The following is a 15,309-nucleotide window of genomic DNA, read 5'->3' as shown; positions in this document are numbered from 1 at the left end:
CTCCAGAAAAGAAAAGGTCTTCAAGAAAAGAAAAGGTCCTCCAGAAAAGAAAAGGTCCACCTCAGCAGGTCCTCCAGAAAAGAAAAGGTCCTCCGGAAAAGAAAAGTTCCACCTCAGCAGGTCCACCAGAAAAGAAAAGGTCCTCCAGAAAAGAAAAGGTCCTCCAGAAAAGAAAAGGTCCACCTCAGCAGGTCCTCCAGAAAAGAAAAGGTCCACCTCAGCAGGTCCACCAGAAAAGAAAAGGTCCTCCAGAAAAAAAAAGGTCCTCCAGAAAAAAAAGGTCCTCCAGAAAAGAAAAGGTCCTCCAGAAAAGAAAAGGTCCTCCAGAAAAGAAAAGGTCCACCTCAGCAGGTCCTCCAGAAAAGAAAAGGTCCACCTCAGGAGGTCCTCCAGAAAAGAAAAGGTCCTCCAGAAAAGAAAAGGTCCACCAGAAAAGAAAAGGTCCACCTCAGCAGGTCCTCCAGAAAAGAAAAGGTCCACCTCAGCAGGTCCTGCAGAAAAGAAAAGGTCCTCCAGAAAAGAAAAGGTCCTCTAGAAAAGAAAAGGTCCACCTCAGCAGGTCCTCCAGAAAAGAAAAGGTCCACCAGAAAAGAAAAGGTCCACCTCAGCAGGTCCTCCAGAAAAGAAAAGGTCCACCTCAGCAGGTCCTCCAGAAAAGAAAAGGTCCACCTCAGCAGGTCCTCCAGAAAAGAAAAGGTCCTCCAGAAAAGAAAAGGTCCACCTCAGCAGGTCCTCCAGAAAAGAAAAGGTCCACCTCAGCAGGTCCTCCAAAAAAGAAAAGATCCTCCAGAAAAGAAAAGGTCCACCTCAGCAGGTCCTCCAGAAAAGAAAAGGTCCTCCAGAAAAGAAACGGTCCTCCAGAAAAGAAAAGGTCCACCTCAGCAGGTCCTCAAGAAAAGAAAAGGTCCACCTCAGCAGGTCCTACGGAAAAGAAAAGGTCCTCCAGAAAAGAAAAGGTCCTCCAGAAAAGAAAAGGTCCACATCAGCAGGTCCTCCAGAAAAGAAAAGGTCCTCCAGAAAAGAAAAGGTCCTCCAGAAAAGAAAAGGTCCACCTCAGCAGGTCCTCCAGAAAAAAAAAGGTCCACCAGAAAAGAAAAGGTCTTCCAGAAAAGAAAAGGTCCACCTCAGCAGGTCCTACGGAAAAGAAAAGGTCCTCCAGAAAAGAAAAGGTCCTCCAGAAAAGACAAGGTCCACCTCAGCAGGTCCTCCAGAAAAGAAAAGGTCCTCCAGAAAAGAAAAGGTCCACCTCAGCAGGTCCTCCAGAAAAGAAAAGGTCCTCCAGAAAAGAAAAGGTCCTCCAGAAAAGAAAAGGTCCACCTCAGCAGGTCCTCCAGAAAAGAAAAGGTCCATCTCAGCAGGTCCTCCAGAAAAGAAAAGGTCCTCCAGAAAAGAAAAGGTCCTCCAGAAAAGAAAAGGTCCACGTCAGCAGGTCCTCCAGAAAAGAAAAGGTCCTCCAGAAAAGAAAAGGTCCTCCAGAAAAGAAAAGGTCCACCACAGCAGGTCCTCCAAAAAAGAAAAGGTCCTCCAGAAAAGAAAAGGTCCTCCAGAAAAGAAAAGGTCCTCCAGAAAAGAAAAGGTCCACCTCAGCAGGTCCTCCAGAAAAGAAAAGGTCCACCTCAGCAGGTCCTCCAGAAAAGAAAAGAGAAGGTCCTCCAGAAAAGAAAAGGTCCACCTCAGCGGGTCCTCCAGAAAAGAAAAGGTCCTCCAGAAAAGAAAAGGTCCTCCAGAAAAGAAAAGGTCCGCCTCAGCAGGTCCTCCAGAAAAGAAAAGGTCCACCTCAGCAGGTCCTCCAGAAAAGAAAAGGTCCTCCAGAAAAGAAAAGGTCCACCTCAGCAGGTCCTCCAGAAAAGAAAAGATCCACCTCAGCAGGTCCACCAGAAAAGAAAAGGTCTACCAGAAAAGAAAAGGTCCACCTCAGCAGCTCCTCCAGAAAAGGAAAGGTCCTCCAGAAAAGAACAGGTCCTCCAGAAAAGAACAGGTCCACGTTAGCAGGTACACCTCAGCAGGTCCTCTAGAAAAGAAAAGGTCCACCTCAGCAGGTCCTCCAGAAAAGAAAAGGTCCACCAGAAAAGAACAGGTCCTTAAAAAAAGAAAAGGTCCTTAAGAAAAGAAAAGGTCCACCTCAGCAGGTCCTCCAGAAAAGAAAAGGTCCTCCAGAATAGAAAAGGTCCTCCAGAAAAGAAAAGCTCCACCTCAGCAGGTCCTCCAGAAAAGAAAAGGTCCTCCGGAAAAGAAAAGGTCCACCTCAGCAGGTCCTCCAGAAAAGAAAAGGTCCTCCAGAAAAGAAAAGGTCCTCCAGAAAAGAAAAGGTCCACCTCAGCAGGTCCTCCAGAAAAGAAAAGGTCCTCCAGAAAAGAAAAGGTCCTCCAGAAAAGAAAAGGTCCTCCAGAAAAGAAAAGGTCCACCTCAGCAGGTCCTCCAGAAAAGAAAAGGTCTTCCAGAATAGAAAAAGGTCCTCCAGAAAAGAAAAGGTCCACCTCAGCAGGTCCTCCAGAAAAGAAAAGGTCCTCCAGAAAAGAAAAGGTCCACCTCAGCAGGTCCACCAGAAAAGAAAAGGTCCTCCAGAAAAGAAAAGGTCCTCCAGAAAAGAAAAGGTCCACCTCAGCAGGTCCTCCAGAAAAGAAAAGGTCCACCTCAGCAGGTCCACCAGAAAAGAAAAGGTCCTCCAGAAAAAAAAAGGTCCTCCAGAAAAAAAAGGTCCTCCAGAAAAGAAAAGGTCCTCCAGAAAAGAAAAGGTCCTCCAGAAAAGAAAAGGTCCTCCAGAAAAGAAAAGGTCCACCTCAGCAGGTCCTCCAGAAAAGAAAAGGTCCACCAGAAAAGAAAAGGTCCACCTCAGCAGGTCCTCCAGAAAAGAAAAGGTCCACCTCAGCAGGTCCTCCAGAAAAGAAAAGGTCCAACTCAGCAGGTCCTGCAGAAAAGAAAAGGTCCTCCAGAAAAGAAAAGGTCCTCCAGAAAAGAAAAGGTCCACCTCAGCAGGTCCTTCAGAAAAGAGAAGGTCCACCAGAAAAGAAAAGGTCCACCTCAGCAGGTCCTCCAGAAAAGAAAAGGTCCACCTCAGCAGGTCCTCCAGAAAAGAAAAGGTCCTCCAGAAAAGAAAAGGTCCACCTCAGCAGGTCCTCCAGAAAAGAAAAGGTCCACCTCAGCAGGTCCTGCAGAAAAGAAAAGGTCCTCCAGAAAAGAAAAGGTCCTCCAGAAAAGAAAAGGTCCACCTCAGCAGGTCCTCCAGAAAAGAAAAGGTCCACCAGAAAAGAAAAGGTCCACCTCATCAGGTCCTCAAGAAAAGAAAAGGTCCACCTCAGCAGGTCCTCCAGAAAAGAAAAGGTCCTCCAGAAAAGAAAAGGTCCACCTCAGCAGGTCCTCCAGAAAAGAAAAGGTCCACCTCAGCAGGTCCTACGGAAAAGAAAAGGTCCTCCAGAAAAGAAAAGGTCCTCCAGAAAAGAAAAGGTCCACCTCAGCAGGTCCTCCAGAAAAGAAAAGGTCCTCCAGAAAAGAAAAGGTCCACCTCAGCAGGTCCTCCAGAAAAGAAAAGGTGCTCCAGAAAAGAAAAGGTGCTCCAGAAAAGAACAGGTGCTCCAGAAAAGAACAGGTCCACCTCAGCAGGTCCTCCAGAAAAGAAAAGGTCCACCTCAGCAGGTCCTCCAGAAAAGAAAAGGTCCTCCAGAAAAGAAAATGTCCACCTCAGCAGGTCCTCCAGAAAAGTAAAGGTCCACCTCAGCAGGTCCTCCAGAAAAGAAAAGGTCCTCCAGAAAAGTAAAGGTCCACCTCTGCAGGTCCTCCAGAAAAGAAAAGGTCCTCCAGAAAAGTAAAGGTCCACCTCTGCAGGTCCTCCAGAAAAAAAAAGGCCCTCCAGAAAAGAAAAGGTCCACCTCAGCAGGTCCTCCAGAAAAGAAAAGGTCCTCCAGAAAAGAAAAGGTCCACCTCAGCAGGTCCTCCAGAAAAGAAAAGGTCCACCTCAGCAGGTCCTCTAGAAAAAATAAAGGTCCACCTCAGCAGGTCCTCCAGAAAAGAAAAGGTCCTCCAGAAAAGAAAAGGTCCTTAAGAAAAGAAAAGGTCCACCTCAGCAGGTCCTCCAGAAAAGAAAAGGTCTTCAAGAAAAGAAAAGGTCCTCCAGAAAAGAAAAGGTCCACCTCAGCAGGTCCTCCAGAAAAGAAAAGGTCCTCCGGAAAAGAAAAGTTCCACCTCAGCAGGTCCACCAGAAAAGAAAAGGTCCTCCAGAAAAGAAAAGGTCCTCCAGAAAAGAAAAGGTCCACCTCAGCAGGTCCTCCAGAAAAGAAAAGGTCCACCTCAGCAGGTCCACCAGAAAAGAAAAGGTCCTCCAGAAAAAAAAAGGTCCTCCAGAAAAAAAAGGTCCTCCAGAAAAGAAAAGGTCCTCCAGAAAAGAAAAGGTCCTCCAGAAAAGAAAAGGTCCACCTCAGCAGGTCCTCCAGAAAAGAAAAGGTCCACCTCAGGAGGTCCTCCAGAAAAGAAAAGGTCCTCCAGAAAAGAAAAGGTCCACCAGAAAAGAAAAGGTCCACCTCAGCAGGTCCTCCAGAAAAGAAAAGGTCCACCTCAGCAGGTCCTGCAGAAAAGAAAAGGTCCTCCAGAAAAGAAAAGGTCCTCTAGAAAAGAAAAGGTCCACCTCAGCAGGTCCTCCAGAAAAGAAAAGGTCCACCAGAAAAGAAAAGGTCCACCTCAGCAGGTCCTCCAGAAAAGAAAAGGTCCACCTCAGCAGGTCCTCCAGAAAAGAAAAGGTCCACCTCAGCAGGTCCTCCAGAAAAGAAAAGGTCCTCCAGAAAAGAAAAGGTCCACCTCAGCAGGTCCTCCAGAAAAGAAAAGATCCTCCAGAAAAGAAAAGGTCCACCTCAGCAGGTCCTCCAGAAAAGAAAAGGTCCTCCAGAAAAGAAACGGTCCTCCAGAAAAGAAAAGGTCCACCTCAGCAGGTCCTCAAGAAAAGAAAAGGTCCACCTCAGCAGGTCCTACGGAAAAGAAAAGGTCCTCCAGAAAAGAAAAGGTCCTCCAGAAAAGAAAAGGTCCACATCAGCAGGTCCTCCAGAAAAGAAAAGGTCCTCCAGAAAAGAAAAGGTCCTCCAGAAAAGAAAAGGTCCACCTCAGCAGGTCCTCCAGAAAAAAAAAGGTCCACCAGAAAAGAAAAGGTCTTCCAGAAAAGAAAAGGTCCACCTCAGCAGGTCCTACGGAAAAGAAAAGGTCCTCCAGAAAAGAAAAGGTCCTCCAGAAAAGACAAGGTCCACCTCAGCAGGTCCTCCAGAAAAGAAAAGGTCCTCCAGAAAAGAAAAGGTCCACCTCAGCAGGTCCTCCAGAAAAGAAAAGGTCCTCCAGAAAAGAAAAGGTCCTCCAGAAAAGAAAAGGTCCACCTCAGCAGGTCCTCCAGAAAAGAAAAGGTCCTCCAGAAAAGAAAAGGTCCACCAGAAAAGAAAAGGTCCACCTCAGCAGGTCCTCCAGAAAAGAAAAGGTCCACCTCAGCAGGTCCTGCAGAAAAGAAAAGGTCCTCTAGAAAAGAAAAGGTCCTCCAGAAAAGAAAAGGTCCACCTCAGCAGGTCCTCCAGAAAAGAAAAGGTCCTCCAGAAAAGAAAAGGTCCACCTCAGCAGGTCCTCCAGAAAAGAAAAGGTCCTCCAGAAAAGAAAATGTCCACCTCAGCAGGTCCTCCAGAAAAGACAAGGTCCTCCAGAAAAGACAAGGTCCTCCAGAAAAGACAAGGTCCACCTCAGCAGGTCCTCCAGAAAAGAAAAGGTCCACCTCAGCAGGTCCTCCAGAAAAGAAAAGGTCCTCCAGAAAAGAAAAGGTCCACCTCAGCAGGTCCTCCAAAAAAGAAAAGGTCCTCCAGAAAAGAAAAGGTCCACCTCAGCAGGTCCTCCAGAAAAGAAAAGGTCCTCCAGAAAAGAAATGGTCCTCCAGAAAAGAAAAGGTCCACCTCAGCAGGTCCTCCAGAAAAGAAAAGGTCCACCTCAGCAGGTCCTCCGGAAAAGAAAAGGTCCTCCAGAAAAGAAAAGGTCCTCCAGAAAAGAAAAGGTCCAGCTCAGCAGGTCCTCCAGAAAAGAAAAGGTCCTCCAGAAAAGAAAAGGTCCACCTCAGCAGGTCCTCCGGAAAAGAAAAGGTCCTCCAGAAAAGAAAAGGTCCTCCAGAAAAGAAAAGGTCCACCTCAGCAGGTCCTCCAGAAAAGAAAAGGTCCACCAGAAAAGAAAAGGTCCTCCAGAAAAGAAAAGGTCCACCTCAGCAGGTCCTCCAGAAAAGAAAAGGTCCTCCAGAAAAGAAAAGGTCCACCTCAGCAGGTCCTCCAGAAAAGAAAAGGTCCTCCAGAAAAGAAAAGGTCCACCTCAGCAGGTCCTCCAGAAAAGAAAAGGTGCTCCAGAAAAGAAAAGGTCCTCCAGAAAAGAAACTGTCCTTTAGAAAAGAAAAGGTCCACCTCATCAGGTCCTCCAGAAAAGAAAAGGTCCACCAGAAAAGAAAAGGTCCACCAGAAAAGAAAAGGTCCACCTCAGCAGGTCCTCCAGAAAAGAAAAGGTCCTCCAGAAAAGAAAAGGTCCTCCAGAAAACAAAAAGGTCCACCTCAGCAGGTCCTCCAGAAAAGAAAAGGTCCACCTCAGCAGGTCCTCTAGAAAATAAAAGGTGGTTTAGAAAAGAAAAGGTCCTCCAGAAAAGAAAAGGTCCTCCAGAAAAGAAAAGGTCCACCTCAGCAGGTCCTCCAGAAAAGAAAAGGTCCTCCAGAAAAGAAAAGGCCCACCAGAAAAGAAAAGGTCCACCTCCGCAGGTCCTCCAGAAAAGAAAAGGTCCTCCAGAAAAGAAAAGGTCCTCCAGAAAAGAAAAGGTCCACCTCAGCAGGTCCTCCAGAAAAGAAAAGGTCCTCCAGAAAAGAAAAGGTCCTCCAGAAAAGAAACGGTCCACCTCAGCAGGTCCTCCAGAAAAGAAAAGGTCCTCCAGAAAAGAAAAGGTCCTCCAGAAAAGAAAAGGTCCTTCAGAAAAGAAAAGGTCCTCCAGAAAACAAAAAGGTCCACCTCAGCAGGTCCTCCAGAAAAGAAAAGGTCCACCTCAGCAGGTCCTCCAGAAAAGAAAAGGTGCTCCAGAAAAGAAAAGGTGCTCCAGAAAAGAAAAGGTGCTCCAGAAAAGAAAAGGTCCACCTCAGCAGGTCCTCCAGAAAAGAAACGGTCCTCCAGAAAAGAAACGGTCCTCCAGAAAAGAAACGGTCCACCTCAGCAGGTCCTCCAGAAAAGAAAAGGTCCACCAGAAAAGAAAAGGTCCTCCAGAAAAGACAAGGTCCACCTCAGCAGGTCCTCCAGAAAAGAAAAGGTCCTCCAGAAAAGAAAAGGTCCACCAGAAAAGAAAAGGTCCACCTCAGCAGGTCCTCCAGAAAAGAAAAGGTCCTCCATAAAAGAAAAGGTCCTCCAGAAAAGAAAAGGTCCACCTCAGCAGGTCCTCCAGAAAAGACAAGGTCCTCCAGAAAAGACAAGGTCCACCTCAGCAGGTCCTCCAGAAAAGAAAAGGTCCACCTCAGCAGGTCCTCCACAAAAGAGAAGTTCCACCTCAGCAGGTCCTCCAAAAAAGAAAAGGTCCTCCAGAAAAGAAAAGGTCCACCTCAGCAGGTCCTCCAGAAAAGAAAAGGTCCTCCAGAAAAGAAACGGTCCTCCAGAAAAGAAAAGGTCCACCTCAGCAGGTCCTCCAGAAAAGAAAAGGTCCACCAGAAAAGAAAAGGTCCACCAGAAAAGAAAAGGTCCACCTCAGCAGGTCCTCCAGAAAAGAAGAAGGTCCACCTCAGCAGGTCCTCCAGAAAAGAAAAAGGTCCACCTCAGCAGGTCCTCCAGAAAAGAAAAGGTCCACCTCAGCAGGTCCTCCAGAAAAGAAAAGGTCCTCCAGAAAAGAAAAGGTCCTCCAGAAAAGAAAAGGTCCACCTCAGCAGGTCCTCCAGAAAAGAAAAGGTCCTCCAGAAAAGAAAAGGTCCACCTCAGCAGGTCCTCCAGAAAAGAAAAGGTCCTCCAGAAAAGAAAAGGTCCTCCAGAAAAGAAAAGGTCCTCCAGAAAAGAAAAGGTCCACCTGACAAGGTCCTCCAGAAAAGACAAGGTCCTCCAGAAAAGACAAGGTCCTCCAGAAAAGACAAGGTCCACCTCAGCAGGTCCTCCAGAAAAGACAAGGTCCTCCAGAAAAGAAAAGGTCCTCCAGAAAAGAAAAGGTCCACCTCAGCAGGTCCTCCAGAAAAGAAAAGGTCCTCCAGAAAAGGAAAGGTCCACCTCAGCAGGTCCACCAGAAAAGAAAAGGTCCTCCAGAAAAGAAACGGTCCTCCAGAAAAGAAAAGGTCCACCTCAGCAGGTCCTCCAGAAAAGAGAAGGTCCTCCAGAAAAGAAACGGTCCTCCAGAAAAGAAAAGGTCCACCTCAGCAGGTCCTCCAGAAAAGAAAAGGTCCATCTCAGCAGGTCCTCCAGAAAGGAAAGGTCCTCCAGAAAAGAAAAGGTCCTCCAGAAAAGAAAAGGTCCTCCAGAAAAGAAAAGGTCCACCTCAGCAGGTCCTCCAGAAAAGAAAAGGTCCTCCAGAAAAGAAAAGGTCCTCCAGAAAAGAAAAGGTCCACCTCAGCAGGTCCTCCAAAAAAGAAAAGGTCCTCCAGAAAAGAAAAGGTCCTCCAGAAAAGAAAAGGTCCTCCAGAAAAGAAAAGGTCCACCTCAGCAGGTCCTCCAGAAAAGAAAAGGTCCACCAGAAAAGAAAAGGTCCTCCAGAAAAGAAAAGGTCCACCTCAGCAGGTCCTCCTGAAAAGGTCCACCTCAGCAGGTCCTCCAGAATAGAAAAGGTCCTCCAGAAAAGAAAAGGTCCTCCAGAAAAGAAAAGGTCCACCTCAGCAGGTCCTCCAGAAAAGAAAAGGTCCACCTCAGCAGGTCCTCCAGAAAAGAAAAGAGAAGGTCCTCCAGAAAAGAAAAGGTCCACCTCAGCGGGTTCTCCAGAAAAGAAAAGGTCCTCCAGAAAAGAAAAGGTCCTCCAGAAAAGAAAAGGTCCACCGCAGCAGGTCCTCCAGAAAAGTAAAGGTCCTCCAGAAAAGAAAAGGTCCTCCAGAAAAGAAAAGGTCCTCCAGAAAACAAAAAGGTCCACCTCAGCAGGTCCTCCAGAAAAGAAAAGTTCCACCTCAGCAGGTCCTCTAGAAAATAAAAGGTGCTCCAGAAAAGAAAAGGTCCTCCAGAAAAGAAACGGTCCTCCAGAAAAGAAAAGGTCCACCTCAGCAGGTCCTCCAGAAAAGAAAAGGTCCTCCAGAAAAGAAAAGGCCCTCCAGAAAAGAAAAGGTCCACCTCAGCAGGTCCTCCAGAAAAGAAAAGGTCCTCCAGAAAAGAAAAGGTCCTCCAGAAAAGAAAAGGTCCACCTCAGCAGGTCCTCCAGAAAAGAAAAGGTCCTCCAGAAAAGAAAAGGTCCTCCAGAAAAGAAACGGTCCACCTCAGCAGGTCCTCCAGAAAAGAAAAGGTCCTCCAGAAAAGAAAAGGTCCTCCAGAAAAGAAAAGGTCCTCCAGAAAACAAAAAGGTCCACCTCAGCAGGTCCTCCAGAAAAGAAAAGGTCCACCTCAGCAGGTCCTCCAGAAAAGAAAAGGTGCTCCAGAAAAGAAAAGGTGCTCCAGAAAAGAAAAGGTGCTCCAGAAAAGAAAAGGTGCTCCAGAAAAGAAAAGGTCCACCTCAGCAGGTCCTCCAGAAAAGAAACGGTCCTCCAGAAAAGAAACGGTCCTCCAGAAAAGAAACGGTCCACCTCAGCAGGTCCTCCAGAAAAGAAAAGGTCCACCAGAAAAGAAAAGGTCCTCCAGAAAAGAAAAGGTCCACCTCAGCAGGTCCTCCAGAAAAGAAAAGGTCCTCCAGAAAAGAAAAGGTCCACCAGAAAAGAAAAGGTCCACCTCAGCAGGTCCTCCAGAAAAGAAAAGGTCCTCCATAAAAGAAAAGGTCCTCCAGAAAAGAAAAGGTCCACCTCAGCAGGTCCTCCAGAAAAGACAAGGTCCTCCAGAAAAGACAAGGTCCACCTCAGCAGGTCCTCCAGAAAAGAAAAGGTCCACCTCAGCAGGTCCTCCACAAAAGAGAAGTTCCACCTCAGCAGGTCCTCCAAAAAAGAAAAGGTCCTCCAGAAAAGAAAAGGTCCACCTCAGCAGGTCCTCCAGAAAAGAAAAGGTCCTCCAGAAAAGAAACGGTCCTCCAGAAAAGAAAAGGTCCACCTCAGCAGGTCCTCCAGAAAAGAAAAGGTCCACCAGAAAAGAAAAGGTCCACCAGAAAAGAAAAGGTCCACCTCAGCAGGTCCTCCAGAAAAGAAGAAGGTCCACCTCAGCAGGTCCTCCAGAAAAGAAAAAGGTCCACCTCAGCAGGTCCTCCAGAAAAGAAAAGGTCCACCTCAGCAGGTCCTCCAGAAAAGAAAAGGTCCTCCAGAAAAGAAAAGGTCCACCTCAGCAGGTCCTCCAGGAAAGAAAAGGTCCTCCAGAAAAGAAAAGGTCCTCCAGAAAAGAAAAGGTCCTCCAGAAAAGAAAAGGTCCACCTCAGCAGGTCCTCCAGAAAAGAAAAGGTCCTCCAGAAAAGAAAAGGTCCTCCAGAAAAGAAAAGGTCCTCCAGAAAAGAAAAGGTCCACCTGACAAGGTCCTCCAGAAAAGACAAGGTCCTCCAGAAAAGACAAGGTCCTCCAGAAAAGACAAGGTCCACCTCAGCAGGTCCTCCAGAAAAGACAAGGTCCTCCAGAAAAGAAAAGGTCCACCTCAGCAGGTCCACCAGAAAAGAAAAGGTCCTCCAGAAAAGAAACGGTCCTCCAGAAAAGGAAAGGTCCACCTCAGCAGGTCCTCCAGAAAAGAGAAGGTCCTCCAGAAAAGAAACGGTCCTCCAGAAAAGAAAAGGTCCACCTCAGCAGGTCCTCCAGAAAAGAAAAGGTCCATCTCAGCAGGTCCTCCAGAAAGGAAAGGTCCTCCAGAAAAGAAAAGGTCCTCCAGAAAAGAAAAGGTCCTCCAGAAAAGAAAAGGTCCACCTCAGCAGGTCCTCCAGAAAAGAAAAGGTCCTCCAGAAAAGAAAAGGTCCTCCAGAAAAGAGAAGGTCCTCCAGAAAAGAAAAGGTCCACCTCAGCAGGTCCTCCAAAAAAGAAAAGGTCCTCCAGAAAAGAAAAGGTCCTCAAGAAAAGAAAAGGTCCTCCAGAAAAGAAAAGGTCCTCCAGAAAAGAAAAGGTCCACCTCAGCAGGTCCTCCAGAAAAGAAAAGATCCTCCAGAAAAGAAAAGGTCCACCTCAGCAGGTCCTCCAGAAAAGTAAAGGTCCACCAGAAAAGAAAAGGTCCACCAGAAAAGAAAAGGTCCACCTCAGCAGGTCCTCCAGAAAAGAAGAAGGTCCACCTCAGCAGGTCCTCCAGAAAAGAAAAAGGTCCACCTCAGCAGGTCCTCCAGAAAAGAAAAGGTCCACCTCAGCAGGTCCTCCAGAAAAGAAAAGGTCCTCCAGAAAAGAAAAGCTCCTCCAGAAAAGAAAAGGTCCACCTCAGCAGGTCCTCCAGGAAAGAAAAGGTCCTCCAGGAAAGAAAAGGTCCTCCAGAAAAGAAAAGGTCCTCCAGAAAAGAAAAGGTCCACCTCAGCAGGTCCTCCAGAAAAGAAAAGGTCCTCCAGAAAAGAAAAGGTCCTCCAGAAAAGAAAAGGTCCTCCAGAAAAGAAAAGGTCCACCTGACAAGGTCCTCCAGAAAAGAGAAGGTCCTCCAGAAAAGAAACGGTCCTCCAGAAAAGAAAAGGTCCACCTCAGCAGGTCCTCCAGAAAAGAGAAGGTCCTCCAGAAAAGAAACGGTCCTCCAGAAAAGAAAAGGTCCACCTCAGCAGGTCCTCCAGAAAAGAAAAGGTCCATCTCAGCAGGTCCTCCAGAAAGGAAAGGTCCTCCAGAAAAGAAAAGGTCCTCCAGAAAAGAAAAGGTCCACCTCAGCAGGTCCTCCAGAAAAGAAAAGGTCCTCCAGAAAAGAAAAGGTCCTCCAGAAAAGAGAAGGTCCTCCAGAAAAGAAAAGGTCCACCTCAGCAGGTCCTCCAAAAAAGAAAAGGTCCTCCAGAAAAGAAAAGGTCCTCCAGAAAAGAAAAGGTCCTCCAGAAAAGAAAAGGTCCACCTCAGCAGGTCCTCCAGAAAAGAAAAGGTCCACCAGAAAAGAAAAGGTCCTCCAGAAAAGAAAAGGTCCACCTCAGCAGGTCCTCCTGAAAAGGTCCACCTCAGCAGGTCCTCCAGAAAACAAAAGGTCCTCCAGAAAAGAAAAGGTCCTCCAGAAAAGAAAAGGTCCTCCAGAAAAGAAAAGGTCCACCTCAGCAGGTCCTCCAGAAAAGAAAAGGTCCACCTCAGCAGGTCCTCCAGAAAAGAAAAGAGAAGGTCCTCCAGAAAAGAAAAGGTCCACCTCAGCAGGTTCTCCAGAAAAGAAAAGGTCCTCCAGAAAAGAAAAGGTCCTCCAGAAAAGAAAAGGTCCACCTCAGCAGGTCCTCCAGAAAAGAAAAGATCCTCCAGAAAAGAAAAGGTCCACCTCAGCAGGTCCTCCAGAAAAGTAAAGGTCCACCAGAAAAGAAAAGGTCCACCAGAAAAGAAAAGGTCCACCTCAGCAGGTCCTCCAGAAAAGAAGAAGGTCCACCTCAGCAGGTCCTCCAGAAAAGAAAAAGGTCCACCTCAGCAGGTCCTCCAGAAAAGAAAAGGTCCACCTCAGCAGGTCCTCCAGAAAAGAAAAGGTCCTCCAGAAAAGAAAAGCTCCTCCAGAAAAGAAAAGGTCCACCTCAGCAGGTCCTCCAGGAAAGAAAAGGTCCTCCAGAAAAGAAAAGGTCCTCCAGAAAAGAAAAGGTCCACCAGAAAAGAAAAGGTCCACCTCAGCAGGTCCTCCAGAAAAGAAAAGGTCCTCCATAAAAGAAAAGGTCCTCCAGAAAAGAAAAGGTCCACCTCAGCAGGTCCTCCAGAAAAGACAAGGTCCTCCAGAAAAGACAAGGTCCACCTCAGCAGGTCGTCCAGAAAAGAAAAGGTCCACCTCAGCAGGTCCTCCACAAAAGAGAAGTTCCACCTCAGCAGGTCCTCCAAAAAAGAAAAGGTCCTCCAGAAAAGAAAAGGTCCACCTCAGCAGGTCCTCCAGAAAAGAAAAGGTCCTCCAGAAAAGAAACGGTCCTCCAGAAAAGAAAAGGTCCACCTCAGCAGGTCCTCCAGAAAAGAAAAGGTCCTCCAGAAAAGAAAAGGTCCACCAGAAAAGAAAAGGTCCACCTCAGCAGGTCCTCCAGAAAAGAAGAAGGTCCACCTCAGCAGGTCCTCCAGAAAAGAAAAAGGTCCACCTCAGCAGGTCCTCCAGAAAAGAAAAGGTCCACCTCAGCAGGTCCTCCAGAAAAGAAAAGGTCCTCCAGAAAAGAAAAGGTCCTCCAGAAAAGAAAAGGTCCACCTCAGCAGGTCCTCCAGAAAAGAAAAGGTCCACCTCAGCAGGTCCTCCAGAAAAGAAAAGAGAAGGTCCTCCAGAAAAGAAAAGGTCCACCTCAGCAGGTTCTCCAGAAAAGAAAAGGTCCTCCAGAAAAGAAAAGGTCCTCCAGAAAAGAAAAGGTCCACCTCAGCAGGTCCTCCAGAAAAGAAAAGATCCTCCAGAAAAGAAAAGGTCCACCTCAGCAGGTCCTCCAGAAAAGTAAAGGTCCACCAGAAAAGAAAAGGTCCACCAGAAAAGAAAAGGTCCACCTCAGCAGGTCCTCCAGAAAAGAAGAAGGTCCACCTCAGCAGGTCCTCCAGAAAAGAAAAAGGTCCACCTCAGCAGGTCCTCCAGAAAAGAAAAGGTCCACCTCAGCAGGTCCTCCAGAAAAGAAAAGGTCCTCCAGAAAAGAAAAGCTCCTCCAGAAAAGAAAAGGTCCACCTCAGCAGGTCCTCCAGGAAAGAAAAGGTCCTCCAGAAAAGAAAAGGTCCTCCAGAAAAGAAAAGGTCCACCAGAAAAGAAAAGGTCCACCTCAGCAGGTCCTCCAGAAAAGAAAAGGTCCTCCATAAAAGAAAAGGTCCTCCAGAAAAGAAAAGGTCCACCTCAGCAGGTCCTCCAGAAAAGACAAGGTCCTCCAGAAAAGACAAGGTCCACCTCAGCAGGTCCTCCAGAAAAGAAAAGGTCCACCTCAGCAGGTCCTCCACAAAAGAGAAGTTCCACCTCAGCAGGTCCTCCAAAAAAGAAAAGGTCCTCCAGAAAAGAAAAGGTCCACCTCAGCAGGTCCTCCAGAAAAGAAAAGGTCCTCCAGAAAAGAAACGGTCCTCCAGAAAAGAAAAGGTCCACCTCAGCAGGTCCTCCAGAAAAGAAAAGGTCCTCCAGAAAAGAAAAGGTCCACCAGAAAAGAAAAGGTCCACCTCAGCAGGTCCTCCAGAAAAGAAGAAGGTCCACCTCAGCAGGTCCTCCAGAAAAGAAAAAGGTCCACCTCAGCAGGTCCTCCAGAAAAGAAAAGGTCCACCTCAGCAGGTCCTCCAGAAAAGAAAAGGTCCTCCAGAAAAGAAAAGGTCCTCCAGAAAAGAAAAGGTCCACCTCAGCAGGTCCTCCAGAAAAGAAAAGGTCCTCCAGAAAAGAAAAGGTCCACCTCAGCAGGTCCTCCAGAAAAGAAAAGGTCCTCCAGAAAAGAAAAGGTCCTCCAGAAAAGAAAAGGTCCTCCAGAAAAGAAAAGGTCCACCTGACAAGGTCCTCCAGAAAAGACAAGGTCCTCCAGAAAAGACAAGGTCCTCCAGAAAAGACAAGGTCCACCTCAGCAGGTCCTCCAGAAAAGACAAGGTCCTCCAGAAAAGAAAAGGTCCTCCAGAAAAGAAAAGGTCCACCTCAGCAGGTCCTCCAGAAAAGAAAAGGTCCTCCAGAAAAGGAAAGGTCCACCTCAGCAGGTCCACCAGAAAAGAAAAGGTCCTCCAGAAAAGAAACGGTCCTCCAGAAAAGAAAAGGTCCACCTCAGCAGGTCCTCCAGAAAAGAGAAGGTCCTCCAGAAAAGAAACGGTCCTCCAGAAAAGAAAAGGTCCACCTCAGCAGGTCCTCCAGAAAAGAAAAGGTCCATCTCAGCAGGTCCTCCAGAAAGGAAAGGTCCTCCAGAAAAGAAAAGGTCCTCCAGAAAAGAAAAGGTCCTCCAGAAAAGAAAAGGTCCACCTCAGCAGGTCCTCCAGAAAAGAAAAGGTCCTCCAGAAAAGAAAAGGTCCTCCAGAAAAGAAAAGGTCCACCTCAGCAGGTCCTCCAAAAAAGAAAAGGTCCTCCAGAAAAGAAAAGGTCCTCCAGAAAAGAAAAGGTCCTCCAGAAAAGAAAAGGTCCACCTCAGCAGGTCCTCCAGAAAAGAAAAGGTCCACCAGAAAAGAAAAGGTCCTCCAGAAAAGAAAAGGTCCACCTCAGCAGGTCCTCCTGAAAAGGTCCACCTCAGCAGGT

The sequence above is a fragment of the Chlamydotis macqueenii genome, chromosome W (assembly GCF_036417535.1).
Source record: "Chlamydotis macqueenii isolate bChlMac1 chromosome W, bChlMac1.mat, whole genome shotgun sequence".
Taxonomy (NCBI): Eukaryota; Metazoa; Chordata; class Aves; order Otidiformes; family Otididae; genus Chlamydotis; species Chlamydotis macqueenii.
This window is presented reverse-complemented; position numbering follows the sequence as displayed.